Here is a 16,264-nt window from a genome sequence, read left to right as displayed (position 1 = left end):
AGAGGTAGGCTATATGTATTAACATTGAATATCAACAGTCTGAATTAGCCGTGGCATATATATATATTTTTTACAGGAAACACTTGCGGTCCCCAAACACTAGAGAGCGCCACAAGCTTTGTGTTTTCCATGCCATTACTCCCACTCTTAAGCCCTTCTAAAAACAATGCTTCAGCTTTTCTGTAATTTCCTGTCAGTGACTCTTTTCAGCGTATACCATAGTGTAATAAATAAAAAAAAAACATAAAAAACACAATTTTCCTAATAATTGTTCTTCTTGCAAGCGAATCGGAATTAAAAATGGCACACTAACTGTTGCAAACTAAATCTCTTCTTGATCAGCCTGACAGTAGATATTGACAAAGCAGGTAACACAGTTTGTCATGTATTGATCCCAGCATACACTGCAAAGGCAATAAACTCTGTGATCCTGAAAATCTGAAACGCCTGATCCATATGGCTGCCATCTATAATAAAAGTCACTATACAAATGAACAGTCCTCACACACACACAAACACACAATGAACAGATAACAGTGGAGCCCCTTGAACGCAGTGTATTCGCCCGCAGCTGCAGTTCCCAAATCCGTCTCTTCAGTAAAAGATTGAATCTGCCCCATTCATTAGCCTAAGTGGATGAGCTTCCCTAATAGATGCTCCCCTTCCCCTCAATAATTGCTGTTGATTGGCGTAAATTAGACCCTAGTTGCCAGACGAGTGATTCTCGACGACGATAATCTGATTCCCAGCTGAAACTAATAGGATTTTAACTCGGGTTTGGCCTAATGTCCGTCTGTAAGGCTTGGCCCGGCTCTCTTGGTCCAGATCTGGCCTTCAGCCCCGCGGCCTGAGCACAGCTCAATCTTACTACAGGGCTGCAGACGAGAGTGGACCAATAAATGAATTTGGGCCCTCAGGTGAACTCGCACACACTCACGCTGTCGGACCAGACCTGTTAACAGATGGCTTGGTTAACGCATTGCTAAAAGAACGAGACTTTAAGGCCTAAAAGTGCACGGGGAACGAGCTGGTATTAGAAGATGTTCTTTAAAATAAAAAATAAAATAAAATGAGCTTTTTTTTACATAAAAATAACATGAAGACATTGTAAATAAGCAAATAAATGATTAATTAAAATATGAATGAAAAAATAAATAAAAAGCTGTAAGCCCCTCTTTATTTAGGGAAAAGGATATGCCTATATATTGCCTACATATATTGATATGTGACATATGGTGCAAATGTAACACACCGTTCCTACTGCACCCGACACAGTCTGAGCTAGGATCGAGCCAGCGATTTTTTTGTATGGGAGTCATTTGCTCTAACAAGGAGGCTAAAGACCCTCGCCTCCAGTGTCTGTCGCTAGAGCACCTTTTGAGGTAAGAGAAGTGAGGTCTAGTAACACTAGTAACAACAGACAGACGCTACAGGTCATGGTCTTTAGCCTCCTTGTTAGAGCAACCGACTCCCATACAAAGAATCAATCCCAGCTCAGACCGGGTTGGGTGCAGTAGGACCGGTGGGATACATATGGGGGCTCGTCCGGGATAGGAGTGAGCTTTAGGGGAGTGAGTGTAACAGAGGCCAGAAAGTGAAGTGCTATGCAGGCAATCCTCACTCCTCTGACCTTAAACGGTACTCTAGCAATAGACCAATAGGCCATGGTCTTTAGCCTCCTTGGTAGAGCAACCGACTCCCATGCAAAGAATCGCGGCTTGATCCTAACTCAGACCGTGTTGGGTGCAGAAGGACTGGTGCGTTACACGTGGGAGCTTGTCTGGGATGGGAGTGAGGTTTAGGCAGGTGAGTGTAACGGAGGTCAGCAAGTGAAGTGCTATGCAGGTAATCCTCACTCTTCTGACCTTAAAAGGTGCTCTAGCGACAGACGCTAGAGACCATGGTCTCCTTGTTAAAGCAACCGACTCCCATATAAAGAATTGCCAGTTCGATCCCAGCTCAGACTGGGTTTGGTGCATTAGGACCAGTGGGTTACACATGGAAGCTCATCCAGGTTAGGAGTGAGGTTTAGGCAGGTGAGTGTAACGGAGGTCAGCAAGTGAAGTGCTATGCAGATAATCCTCACTCCTCTGACCTTAAACTGTAATATAGTAACAGACGCTAGAGGTCGTGGTCTTTAGCCTTCTTGTTAGAGTAACCGACTCTCATGCAAAGAATCTCCAGTTTGATCCTAGCTCAGACCGGGTTGGGTGCAGTAGGACCGGTGCTTTATATGTGGGGGCTTGTCTGGGATGGGAGTGAGGTTTAGGGGCATGAGTGTAACGGAGGCCAGCTAAGAAGTGCTATGCAATTAAACCTCACTCCTCTGACCTCAAAAAGTGCTCTAGCGACAGACGCTAGAGGCCATGTTCTCCTTGTTAGAGCAACCGCTTCCAATACAAAGAATTGCCAGTTCGATCCCAGATCAGACTGGGTTGGTTGCAGTAGGACTGGTGGGTTACACATGGGGGCTCATCTGGGATTCGATTGAGGTTTAGGGGGGTGAGTGTAATGTAGGCCAGCTAACGAAGTAATATGAGGGTAATCCTTACTCTGACCTCTAAAGGTGCTCTAGCGACAGACGCTAGAGACCATAGTCTTTAGCCTTCTTGTTAGAGCAACCAACTCCAATGCAATGAAGCATCAGTTCGATCTCAGCTCAGTCTGGGTTGGGTGCAGTAGGAGCGGTGGGTTACATGAGGGGGCTTGTCCGGGATGGGAGTGAGGTTTAAGGGGATGAGTGTAATGGAGGCCAGCTAGCGAAGTGGGATGCAGGTAAATCTCACTCCTCTGACCTCAAAAGGTGCTCTAGCAACTGATGCTACAGGCCATGTTCTTTAGCTTTTTTTTCAGAACAACCGACTCCCATGCAAAAAATCGCTGTTTCGATCACAGCTCAGACCGGGTTAGGTGCAGTAAGACTGGTGGGTTACACACATAGAGTTGCCTTAAAATTCTGAAAACCTTTTATTAAAATTGGCCTTAAAATAACTGAAGAACACCCATTCTTATAGTGGAACAATTTTGGAAAAACGTTTTTCAAGATACAAATCAAATGTAGACTATATATTTGTAAAATATGCCTTTTTTAAGTCATCTAGAGTTAAAATGATAAAAAATAAAAATTTGAACCTTTTTTTGGTCTAATACAGTGGTCACCAAACTTGTTCCTGGATGGCCGGAGTCCAGTAGATTTTAGCTCCGACCCTAATTAAACACACCTGATCAAGCTAATCAAGGTCTTACTAGGTATACTTGAAACACCCAAGCAGGTGTGTTGAGGCAAGTTGGAGTTAAACCCTGAAGGGACACCAGCCCTCCAGGACCGAGACTGGTGACCCCTGGTCTAATATGATTCAATGAATTTATGCTAAGCTAAGCTAAAAGTGTTCACGCCAGAATTATATTTAACTATAGGAAACCTGTAAAATAATTTTATTTCCCCCAAAAAAGTGGAGGGTACCATTAAAAATTGCATACTTTCCAACAATTCTATGTATGAACCAGGATGACAACATGGCCAACATAGTAGCCTATAATACACACATTCATACAACATAGAATTGAAGTAGATGAAGTATATATTTACTCAAAATAAACACCTACTAAAGAGAGAACATGATTTCAAACACAGCCAAGGTGTTCTGGGTGTGTTGCTATGCAGTTGCTAGGCAGGTGGTTACCTTCTGAGCCAAGTCTCAATGATTTTTCCTTTATTTTTTGAAACATCACTCCAAACATAATGTTTAAAGCAAAATACAAGCACAGATACGTGCTATAGCATTAGATTCGCTCATAAATTTCTCATCTTAAGAATAATAGTGAACTATTTTAGTGTTAACATTTAGATTCATGTTAGACACTATAGCTCAAATCCTTAGAAAGAAGAGTCCTGATCAGAATATGAACACGTCTTGCATCAATCCATGACATATTGTAGCTTTTTGAGACACATGTCGCTAATGAAGATCACCCTTATTTGATATTATTTGTCATCAGGCTGATAAGAGCGAGCAGCACGCCTCGAGTCTAATGAAACTCCACTCCATTAGCGCTGAATCGGACAGATTGGCCTCCCAGAGAAATGAATTGAGTTTTTTGTATTTGTGAGATCATTCTCCCTGCATTAACTGATCTTTATCCCATCTCTTCATCACAGCCAAATCAGGTTAGGCGGCCATGATTAGCTGGGGTGGCCTCCCTTTTTAAGCAGTAATTGGGTTTAGCGGCTTAGCTGATAGCGCCATTAGGACCAATAACGGCCTTGCTTGGCTCGGGGAGTGAAACAGATTCTCCTGGAACAGATGGCAGATGCTGGTAAAGGGGTTTGATTTAGAGGGGGAGAAAGCAAAGTTTGTGTAACAGTAGAAGTTCTGGTGTTGTGCTGGTTCTGTGGGTCTTCTGTGTCTGTTTTGCTTTCCCTGGGTTAATGCATGCATATTTAAAGGATATTATTCGATCACTGGAGCATTATTTGTGAGGGCATATCATTTGTTTTCTTTATACATAGAACCAATTTTTAAGGATGTAAGTGAAGATCGCTTCATGGTACCATCACTAAGAGACACAAAACCAACTTTTCAGGGTGTAAAGGTTGATTTATACTTCTGCGTCAAACGCCGGCGTATGCTACGGCGATGACGCATAGCCCTTCGCTGTGACCGTCGACATCGCTGACGTGCACCTCTCAAAAAATTTAACTACACGTCGCAACGAAGCGTAGCGCAAGCTCTGTGATTGGTCGGCTTGGTAGCGCTGATGAGTCTGGGCGGGACCGAGAGCCGCGTGAATGGTGCGAGCCTGATGGAGCTATTGTTTACAAGTGTGGAGTCGCGTGAAGGAGCTCCGGATGGAAAGTTTTGTTTTGTGTTTACCTCATAGTTAAAGTTGTTGCACGTCCGCCGGTTCCTGCCTCAAAATGAGCAAGTTTGAGCCACTTGTACATCCCGGAAACAGCAGCAAGGAAACTCGACACAGAGGAACATTTACACCTCACTGCCAACTAGTGTTTCCGAAGTGTTAATGCAGACCAACAGAGACAGCGCGCAGAAGTATAAATGCACAGCCACGCGCGTTGCATGCGCCGTGGGTTACGGCGGTCACTTGACGCAGAAGTATAAACCAGGCTTAAGTGGAGATCGCTTCACACTTCATGGTGTCCTCAATGAGAGACACAATTTGTTTTAGACCGGAATGTAATTAGGTCAATACTGGTCTACCGATAAGCTTTAGGACGAAAGCCACATTTTGTTACTTTTGGGCCCAATGGTTCTGTTGGCTTGACTGTTCCATTATGAGCCGAATCAAAACCGAAATGGTTTAATTTCCCACTGTGGTGCTGATACCAGAACTCTTTGGAATGCAATACAAATGTGCCAGTTGTTGCCTTGTTAACATTACCTGTCACTGAGACATAGAACCGGTATTTGTTTTGGACCAGAATGTAATTGGGTCAAAAGGGGTCTATTGATAAGATTTAGGATGAAAGCAACTTTTTTTTTTTTACTATAAGGCCAAATGGTTCTGTTTGCTTGACTGTTCTATTATGTGCCGAGTCAAAACAGAAATGATTTAATTTCCCACTGTAGTACTGATAACAGAACTTTTTGGAATGTAATACAAATGCGCCAAATGTATAAATATTTAGAAATATTACAATTTAACATATACATTTGATCAAACTAGAAACTGCTGCTTACCATTTTACATCCCTGAATGATGTCATCACGCTGTTTGGGCATATGTTCAGACAATTGGTCTTGGCTTCTTGGTTGAAACAGTCAAAAGTGTAGGCTCACGTCACAAATCTAAGAAACACCAATTTAATATCCAATATATGGAATAGTGTAATAGTAAACAAAGCTGGCAAAGATAAATAATATAGTAAAACATTTATAAACAAAACATGCGATCTAACTCAAGTCCATTCTGTGCCAGTCTTAATTTTTCAATGTGGTGCTGATAATAAAACTTTTTGGAAAGTAATACAAATGCGCCAAATTTACAACTATTTAGAAATATTACAATTTAATATAAACATTTGATCAAACTAGGAACTGCTGCTTACCATTTTACATCCCTGAATGATTTACTAACAAATCATAACCTCCAACTCGAGCAATGCACCATGTTTAGTATATCTGCATGTCCTAACTGTTTGCATACAGTTCAACAGTAATAAAATAACCTGAAATTTTTTACATATTTTTTCGCATCACATTAAAGAAAACAGTATGTTCTTGTGACTCTTTTCAGTCACTAAGCTTTCCATCTGATTTCTTAAACATGACAATGAGCTTAATGTTCAACACTTTGGGATTTGGTCAAACAAGATATTCAGTTCTTGGATATGCAGCTAAATCTGTAGTAACTGCGTGAAGCTATCATATATGCGTATGGACCAAAAAGTCAAGCACCTAGTTGAATCTACGCCATTAAGACTTTTCTGAAGTCAAAATGTTGTCTAACATTGAATCCGATGTGATAAATCGCTGGGTAATAGTGGGTTGTCTATCTTTACAGAGTTGAGATGCAGCAAAGAGCTTCTCATTAATGTAAGAACAGTGCCGCCATTTCCCGCTCAAATCTGTCTCTAGAGAAAGCCTTATGAGAGAGCACTTCAGATGAATGAGTACACAAAACCACTTCAATTATTCAAGTCCAGCTTGGCACAGGGTGTGACTTTTGGGAAACACAACACGCGCTGCCCAGATCTGAATACCTGTTGCGCATTAGAACGATTAAAATGATGGAGTTATGCTGCTTAAATGGTCCATCTCAGCAATTCATGCGAGCTGTAAGATTGCAAAGAGACCAAATTAACCATACTGACCAATATTACCTGCTCTGATTGACCATTTCGATGTCCTAGCGTGCCAAGTCCTCAAGTCGCGGCTAACACTGCGCAGCTAATGTCTGTCAAAGGAAAATAAGAGCACTTTAAAACAATTTAAAACGAAATCAAGGGGCGCACTTTGCAGGAAACGCATCCTGTGGTGAGTCTACAGCAGTTGGATCATGTTAATAATGCTGCCTGCCTGGTGAGATAAAGACTTGACGGGTTATAAGGTGTTTCATAATATGAGACATAATGGATAATGAAAGCGCCATAAACGTAGATTGGTGTATTTCGCAAAAGACATGCTGGAGAAATGTATCGTGCTAATGCGTTTGACTTGTTTCCTTTAATATTCTTGCTAACAGGCTACATAACGCCGGCGAATTAAGGCGCAGTTCAAACGTGTCAGCAGAAATGTTGTCTAAAATCCATTACGCTAAACTCAATACTTCCAACACAGCGTGTGTACAGCGCCCGACAAAACATCGCACTGTGATTTCACAGCAGGTGACGCGCTGAATGGGATTTTTATTGCTTTCTTGTGGAATTACATCTTTGTTATGAATATGTGCATTAGCAGGAGCACCATAACAAAAACAACTGACACCACCTTACAGTGCAATAGGTATATATGAACATAGAAATCAAACAATACTACGCTATATAAAATAACCCATGACCGGACTTTATTGGTGGTAATGCGGTAATGATATGAGTTCAATTTCTGCTCATGCTAGAGTTAATACAGCTAAAGATGTTGAATATTACAAGACACTTGTGGGGTTTTTGTCTTTTAGTGTATTAGACTAATTTCTTATGCAAAAAATAAAGCCATTTTAGAGCTAGTAATGTAAACTTTAGCCACTGAAAAAACAAACAAATATAGTTATTTACAATTATAATTATTAGTAACTTACCTTCAGCTTAGTCACTTATTATTTATGGGTTGCCACAGCGGAATGAACCGCCAACTATTCCAGCATATGTTTTGCACAGCGAATGCCCTTCCAGACACAAATCAGTACTGGGAAACACTACTTTCAAGTTTTGAAAGAGATCAGGTAAAAAAAAAATTAAAAATTGCAAAAGTAACTCAAAAGTAACATGACACATTACTTTCCCTAAAAAGTTACTAAGTAACACATCTAGTTACTTTTTTGAGAGTAACTTTATTTTGTAATGGATTACTTTCAAAAGTAACTTTCCCCAACACGGTCACTCAGACTCTAAATAAGGCACTGACACAGTTTCAAAAAGCATTCTATAAGTGTCTCAAACTCAGATTTAGAAAATTACACAACATCTGCATTTTTATTCTATAAATAAGTATACAGTTGTGTATATGATATTAGTACAATATTAAATAATCCATTACTGCATCTTGCATGACCTGATCTCACAGCTTAGAAGATGAAATTATCAAACCAACCCAGGCTCCTTCTGAAAACATACCCCTATATACACTTCTGAAGAGCAACAACTAAGTCCCAGGAGCTACGTTTCTTTGCAGTTTTTGTTTTTGCGAATCCACCAGAGACCGCTGTGTACGCTTTTTGAGATCTCAAATATCTCTCTCAAATGCCATTTGTACCTGCTCTTCTCACATAAATCCACCAGAGGCCGCTCTCACCTGACTGACTGACTAACAGACTGATCGACTGAGGCTGCTGTCGACTGACTGACTGACTGACTGTCCGATCGACTGAAGCCGATGTTGACTGACTGAATTAATGACTAACTGACCGAACGACTGACCCACCCCTTAACCCAACCAATAGTGTTTTCAAATGCACCAATTAACTCAACTACCCACTTCCCTATAAACACAAACAACAGTTTTAAAAAGTAATCCAGAAAAAGAAAAGCCCTCGCCTGATTTTTATAATGTTTTCAGATTTACCACGTTCTAACTCTGTTATTTACTTGTTTATTTTATTTTTTTGGCTTCTGTTTTTGTCTTACCTCCTTTCTGGAACCATTCTTTACCAGACTCGAACCCCGTCATCGTGGTCAACTCCTCTCTGCGTCTCAAGTCCGCTGACATACATGTCGAACTACTGGACAAACTGGTAACAGCAGGAACGCCGTCCATATGGAGGTAAGCGGTCAGCTGGTAAGCACATAAAGAAATGGCAACATTCCGCCTCGTAGCGTTTGTTTTAAAGACAAATTTCAGCCATACGTTCCTCTGGCTACACAATTCGCGATCTCCAGAAATGTATACAGGGTACATTTTTTAAAACGAGCCTATGTTGTATCAAACGACGGCATTTCCAGTAGTGAAATAAAGATCTTATCGATCATCATTGAAAAGAGCTGCTCATCCTGTGACAGACTTCGCTAAATCATGACTTCCATGTTATTATCACAAATTAATATGTGATCCCTGAGGTGAGGTGAATCTCTCCCTGGATTCACATCCCATAATTCCATTGCTGGCCTTGTTTAATACACACACAGCCATTCTGATTTACAAGCATTTGCTCCACATGTGACCTCCGCTTACTGACATCATTGTTATAGAGGAATTAAATTTGTGGAGGCTCCATGAAGACTGTGAGACTGTATGTGTGTGTGTGTGTGTGTGTGTGTGTGACACGCAAGAGAGACAGACAGACATGGAGAAGGCCATTGATCTTCATGAATCTGACATGCCTGTCCACTGGAAAATAAATCATGGGAGCAAAGTAGCCATTACACTGCAAAACAGAAACAGAAATTGACATGAATAAGAATGATCTGCATATCAAGTTTTGCTTTCCTCCGCATGGCTCTCTAATGGCGATGAAAGGTTTTCTGAAGAATATGTGATTTGCATTTCTCGATCGGATCATTCTGCATTGCTGAAAAATCTCGTTTTCAAATAACCACATTAACCCTCCTGTCGTGTTCACATTCTGCCCCTTACTTTAGTGTTCCCGGTCAAAATTGACTGGTCTGTTTTAACTGCTCTTTTTTCTCCACCTAAGTTTTATTCAACATTCTTTAGCTGGAAATAATGTCTCTTGTAGAAAAAAGGGAATTTATTTTTATTACTTTTGTTTCTTTATTTGTTATTAGAAAAATGTTTAGACTAACAACAGATTAATCAATCTTTTCTATTGTATTATAACACATCTTGACCAGACACACTGCCTCTTTTTTACTGTGCTGCATACTTTTTAGAAGAACTGCTGACTAGTAGAAAAAGCAGAATAAGAATAAATTTAGGTTTGTTCCAGACTGCTGTCTGGACATGTCACAACGAGCATGATCTTTGTAGAAATTCGGAAATATATTAAAGATGTACGTAATTGTTCAGTTCTGGTATGCAGAGAAGGGTTGCAGAAAGAGGAAGTATGTCTAGGGGTTACAAAGAGCCAAAGAACTGCAGAATGACTGATAAGTGACGTTAAATCAAAACTCCACCTTTTAAGTGTATATATGCTGGAGTCAGGAAATGTATGTGAGTTGCGAACCTCTTGAATGTAATTCTTGTATTGCATTGGGGTAATGTAACCCAGAGCTCTGTCATCGAATTATTCATTTGTATCTAATAAATTACTAATATTTTTGGCATTGAAGAAAACACTCTCCAGACCTTTTCTTATTGAACACACGTGGAATTGGTGTGATATTCCAACACTCTAATAGTGTTTAACATAAATTAAAAGAAGACATAAAATAACTTTAATTAAAATAAATACAGACGATAATAGATATTACACAATGAACAATAGATGACAGAAATCAAAATACTTTGTTTTATTACTAACAGACAGCTCACTAAAATAACTATCACAGGGTCTGACCAAAGAAATGTACATTTTAATCCATCTGAATAATTTATCAACCAGCAAAGCACAGCACAAAATGCTATCCTTTCCTGTGAACGGAGTGATTAAATTTTCAGTCCATCAAGTGTACTAATATAGGGAATAGTGACTGAGGGTATATATGGTGAGCATGGACACAGAAATAGCACTAGTTATACTTTGGTCATTTTTAGGCGAGATAATAACGGTCTAATATATTAAAGTAATTGTTGCTAAGCTAAGCTAAAAGTGCTCCTGCTAGACTCAGAGATTGGCTGAACAGAGATTGGCAGAAAGAAAGAAAAGAAAGAAAGACACACGCAGATGCGTTCACGAACAGACACCTGTCTAGTCTGTGAAGATATGATACACTGTTTTATGAGGAACTTGATTCACGTTGGAAGATCCAACAATTTCATGACAATTCATAACTTATTGGTTTAGTAGCTAATCCATATCAATTTGTACGATCTCATTCATACAGTTTAGTACGATTTGCTTATCCGCAATGAAGATTGGGGTTAGGGGTGGGGTTGGGTTGGGTGCCACGCCTCCTTTTAAAAAATCATACAATTTTGTACGACTGAACACATATGAATTAACCACTAAACTGACAAAACGTAAAATAGTTATGTTTCCTTGTGAGATCAGGCTGGAGGATAAGCACATAAGCACATAAAAGAGATGTGCAAAAGACATTGTTCAGTCTGGAGTGAGTGAGTGAGTGAGTGAGTGAGTGAGTGAGTGAGTGAGTGAGTGAGTGAGTGAGTGAGTGAGTGAGTGAGTTAGGGTGGTGTGTATGGGGATGTTTTCTGTCTGATGAATGAAAAAAACACTTAAACTTCAATGAAAGAGTGTGGAGGATATCATAAGGCCTCGAGGCAATCAGATGTAAAACACAATATTAATGAGTGATTTAGGTTTTAAATCGGTCAGATTTGACCCGAACACGACAGGAAGGTTAAGATATTAATAGATGCTAATATGGTATACAATTTAAAGTCACAAAAAGGGTCATATTATTGCTCTAAATAACTAATTATATTCTAAATAATCATTCAGTCATTAATTTTCCTTCGGCTTAGTCTCTATTTCAGAGATTGCCACAGCAGAATAAACCACCAACTATTCCAGCATGTGTTTTATGCAGCGGATGCCCTTCCCAGTACTAGGAAACACCCATAGACTCTTATTTACACACACACTCATACATTACAGCCAATTTAGTTTATTCAATTCACCTATAGCGCATGTTTTTAGACTGTGGGGGAAACCGGAGCACCCGGAAGAAACCCACGCCAACACGGGTGGAACATGCCAACTCCACACAAAAATGCCAACTGACCCTGTCGGGATTTGAACCAGCGACCTTCTTGCTGTGAGGTGAGCGTGTGTAATATTGTATCCACTATAATAAAAAGAAGACAGCGCATTCTACATAAATGATCATTACTGTAATGCAAAACACTTGATTACTGTATTATTACAATACAGTAATAACACTTTACTGTTTTATTACTGTAATACAGTGAAAATGGTAATCTAATTTACAACACAAACACAAACAATACATCAATCCCAACGATTAAAAATGTTAACATGAGTCACAAACATTTCAACATCTACAGCTTTTGAAGGAATAAAGACACTGCAGATATAGACCTAGTGGCTGGTCCCCATCTGAGCTCTTCAAGATTTGAGTTGTGTTAGTCACATGACCAACATTTATAGACAGATAAGAAAAAGCACATTGTAACCTTGGGAAAGATTGCGAGAGGGAGTTAATTGGAGTGGGGTCTGATCTTATCACGGACGCTCAATCTGTGTTAGTTAATAGTGAAACTCCAGGCACACTCCAGAGCTGGCCGCGGCCTCTCCGGTGTTGAATGCAAACAGCCTGAAGCAATTAGCCCACTAAGACCCACTCATTAGGAGGCAAGACGTGAAAGAGAGCCGCTCGCTACAGCTAATCAATATTAATGATGGATTATTTACAATTAACAATGGGCCCGTAATGGCCGCCTAATTGTTTGTTTTGGCTTAACGTGGCGAGGTGAGAGCAGCAGATAAACTAAGGACATTAGTGAGAGAAAGAGAGGAGCTCGATGTCTTCTCACTTTCTTTTACAGCACAGATAAGCTCATTTGTAATAGAGGCCTGCTTTGTTTTTCGAGTACAGGGCTCTGAAGACAAATCTGGATCAGCTACTGAAAGTTGTTTTTAAGGACCGTGATATCAAAAGGAGAGATTAGTGGCTTTTAATCAATGCCTTTGCCATTCTGTACTGAAGTAGCAACTATTTTCATGCTTTAGACATTCGTAATGTTTATTAAATTAATCATTTTATAAACATGTTACATAGTTAGGCTATATATTTTCCTTCCCTTCAGCTTAGTCCCTGATTTATCAGGGGTTGTCACTGATGAATGAACCGCCAACTACTCTGGCATATGTTTATGCAGTGGATTCCCTTCCAGCCGTAACCCAGTACTGGGAAAACAAGCTAAATAAATAAATGAAAATGTATGTCAGTTAGTTTTGTAGCTGACATTTAGCATTTATATGCTAGTCAAAGGCTAAACATTTGAAAAACCCTTAAAGAAACAATCCACCTTTTGTTAAAATAGAATGAAATGTTGAAACATTTGTCATTTTACAGTTTTACAACTTAAACAAATCCCTGCAAATGGATTTTGTAATATATATTATATCAAAACATATATCTTCTTGTAAAACAAATCAAATATTTCACTTACCTTGTGTGCTACATAGATTCTAGTCCTGTCAGATGCTCTCAGACTGTCATCTTCCAAACTAATGTAGTGAAGCTTCATTAAAGAAGTTGTTTCAGCTGAATTTGTGGCACTTGGTGATTCATAAAATCCAAGTCAACTGCTTCCACCACTAAAGGAGTCGTATAAACATATGGAAAAAAAAGAAAAAGTAACATCTATGGCTTAACACACATATAGTGAGGGCTTATAAAGACAAATGCAATAAACATTATTTATAACATCAATACTTTAACAGATCACACTTTATTTTGATGGTCAATTTGCTGAATATAAGTTACATTGCATCTACATGCCAACTAATCGTTAGATTATAAATAGACTGTTAGGTTGGTTTAGGGTTGGGGATAGGGTTAATGTTAGTGTAAGTTGACATGAACTTGCAAAGTTTCTTATAGTCATTTAAATGTCTGTTCAAGGAGCAGTATCAGCAGATATTGAGCAGACGCTCTACTAATACTCAAATGGACCATCAAAATAAAGTGTTACCCTTCAACATCTCTGTAAATGGCACTTATGTGTTCCTATTTCCTTATGTAAAAATAAATGTGATTAATTCACGTTTGATAGAGTATATGCAATTGTCTCTTAAACAGAGATATTTCTTAAACAGGGTATTTATGATTAGCATTTAGGAGGTAATAATAAAAAAGGACTAAGAAAACTGTTTAGCATTAACATTTAGTTATGAAAACATTATATGTGATTAAGACAATTTTGTTTTCCACTCACAAACATTCATTCATTTTCAACCCAGGCTCATTCTGAAAACGTAGTCCCGTGGACATTTCTAGAGGCTGCGAAATACAGTCCGGGAGGTACGTATTTGTGCAGTTTGGTTTTCGTGAATCCTTGAGGCTGCTGTATGTGCTTTTTCGCATCTCGAACGTCTCTCGCAAGCGCGTTTTCGCGTAAACCCACCGGAGGCCGCTATTTAGTGACCGTCTGTCTGACTGACTAACTGAATGATTGACTGGGCGACTGGCCAATCGGCCGACCCACCCTCCTCCTCCTTCCCTAAACCCAACCATTTTTACCGATTGACCAGCACGCCTGCTTGCTTCCCTAAACCCAACTAACTATTTACAAAAGCCGTCCAGAAAAAGGAAAGCCCTCGTCTGATTTTTTCCACCTTTTCGGATTTCACCACATTCTCACCCTGTTATGAACTCTTTTACTTTATTTTTTGGATTCTGTTTTTGTCTTACCTGATTTCTGGAACCGCTCTTCCCTGGGCTCGAACTCGGTCGTCGCCATCTTCGCGGTCAGCTCCTCTCTGCATCTCAACTCCGCCAACATACACGATGAGCTAACCGGACAAACTGGTTGTGGTGGGAAAGCCCTCCACAAGGATGTAAGCGGCCAGCCGGCAAGCGCGAAAAGGAACGTTGTCACACCGCCCCGTTGCGTTCGATTAAAAAATGAAATGCAGGCATACTTACCTCCGGCTACATAAATCGCGGCCTCCAGAAACGTCCACTGGACTACATTTTCACAATGAGCCTGAGTTGTTCATTTTCCTTCAGCTTAGTGCACAGGTCTCAAACTCAATTCCTGGAGGGCCACAGCTCCGCACAGTTTTGCTCCAACCCAAATTAAAAACATATACAACATCGGTACAACTAATCAAAGTGTTCAAGACTACTATAGATAGATGTGGTTGAAGCTAAACTATGCAGAGCTGCGGCCCTCCAGGAATTGAGTTTGAGACCATTGGTCTAGAACAGGGGTGGGCAAACTCGATCCTCCAACTCTAATCAAATACATCTGCTTATATATTTCTAGTGATCTTGAAGACACTGACTGGCATGTTCAGGTGTTTTTGATTAGAGTTGGATCTAAACTATGCAGGACACCGGCCCTCCAGGACCGAGTTTTCCCACCCCTGGCTAAGAGCCTTATTTATAAAGGGTCGCCACAGCAGAATAAACCACAAACTATTCCAACACATGTTTTACAAAGCAGATGCCCACTCTCAAGCCTTTTTATGAGAATTTTAGAGCTTTTTTTTTTGAGGAATTATGATGCAAGTATAAGTTAAGTGGGCAAATGAATGCCATATGAAACTAAGCACCGTATTTTAAAGTGTTACATACTGTAACATACAGAAAGTTAAGGGTACCTGTTGCCTCTGTTGGTGTTGTTTTCTTATTTTCTCAGCCTGGTTCCTTTTAGATCCTTCAACATCCATGATACACAAACATGTTGGTATGGGGGGTTTGCAAGGACTCTACATAGGCGTAATTTATTTTACACTGTAAAAAACACATATTACATGGCTCTACCCCTAAACCCAACCCTAAAAGGAAACATGCAGCAAAATTTAAATTTCAGGAGACCCAGTTAAGTATGATTTTTAAGCATTTTAAAATACAAGCATGGGTGGCACAGTGGTTAGCACCGTCACCTCACAGCAAGAAGGACATTGGTTCGAGTCCTGGCTGGGCCAGTTGGCATTTCTGTGTGGAGTTTGCATGTTCTCCCAGTGTTAGCGTGGGTTTCCTCTGGATGCTCTGGTTTCCCCCAAAGTCCAAAGACATGCACTATAGGTGAACTGAATAAACTAAATTGGCTGTAGTGTATGAGTGTGTCTCTGTGTGAATGAGAGTGTAGGGTGATTCCCATTTCTGGGTTGCATCCGGAATGGCATCCGCTGGGTAAAACATATGCTAGAATAGTTAGTGGTTCATTCCACTGTGGTGACCCCTGATAAATAAGGGTCTAAGCTGAAGGAAAATTAATTAATAGATGAATTACAAGCAGTAATTCTCAAACTAAGTCACACTCATGTCATAATTCAACTTCATGTTGCTGTAAACCCCACCAACCTTTACACAGTC

The sequence above is a fragment of the Danio rerio genome, chromosome 14 (assembly GCF_052040795.2).
Source record: "Danio rerio strain M-AB ecotype USA chromosome 14, GRCz13ab, whole genome shotgun sequence".
Taxonomy (NCBI): Eukaryota; Metazoa; Chordata; class Actinopteri; order Cypriniformes; family Danionidae; genus Danio; species Danio rerio.
This window is presented reverse-complemented; position numbering follows the sequence as displayed.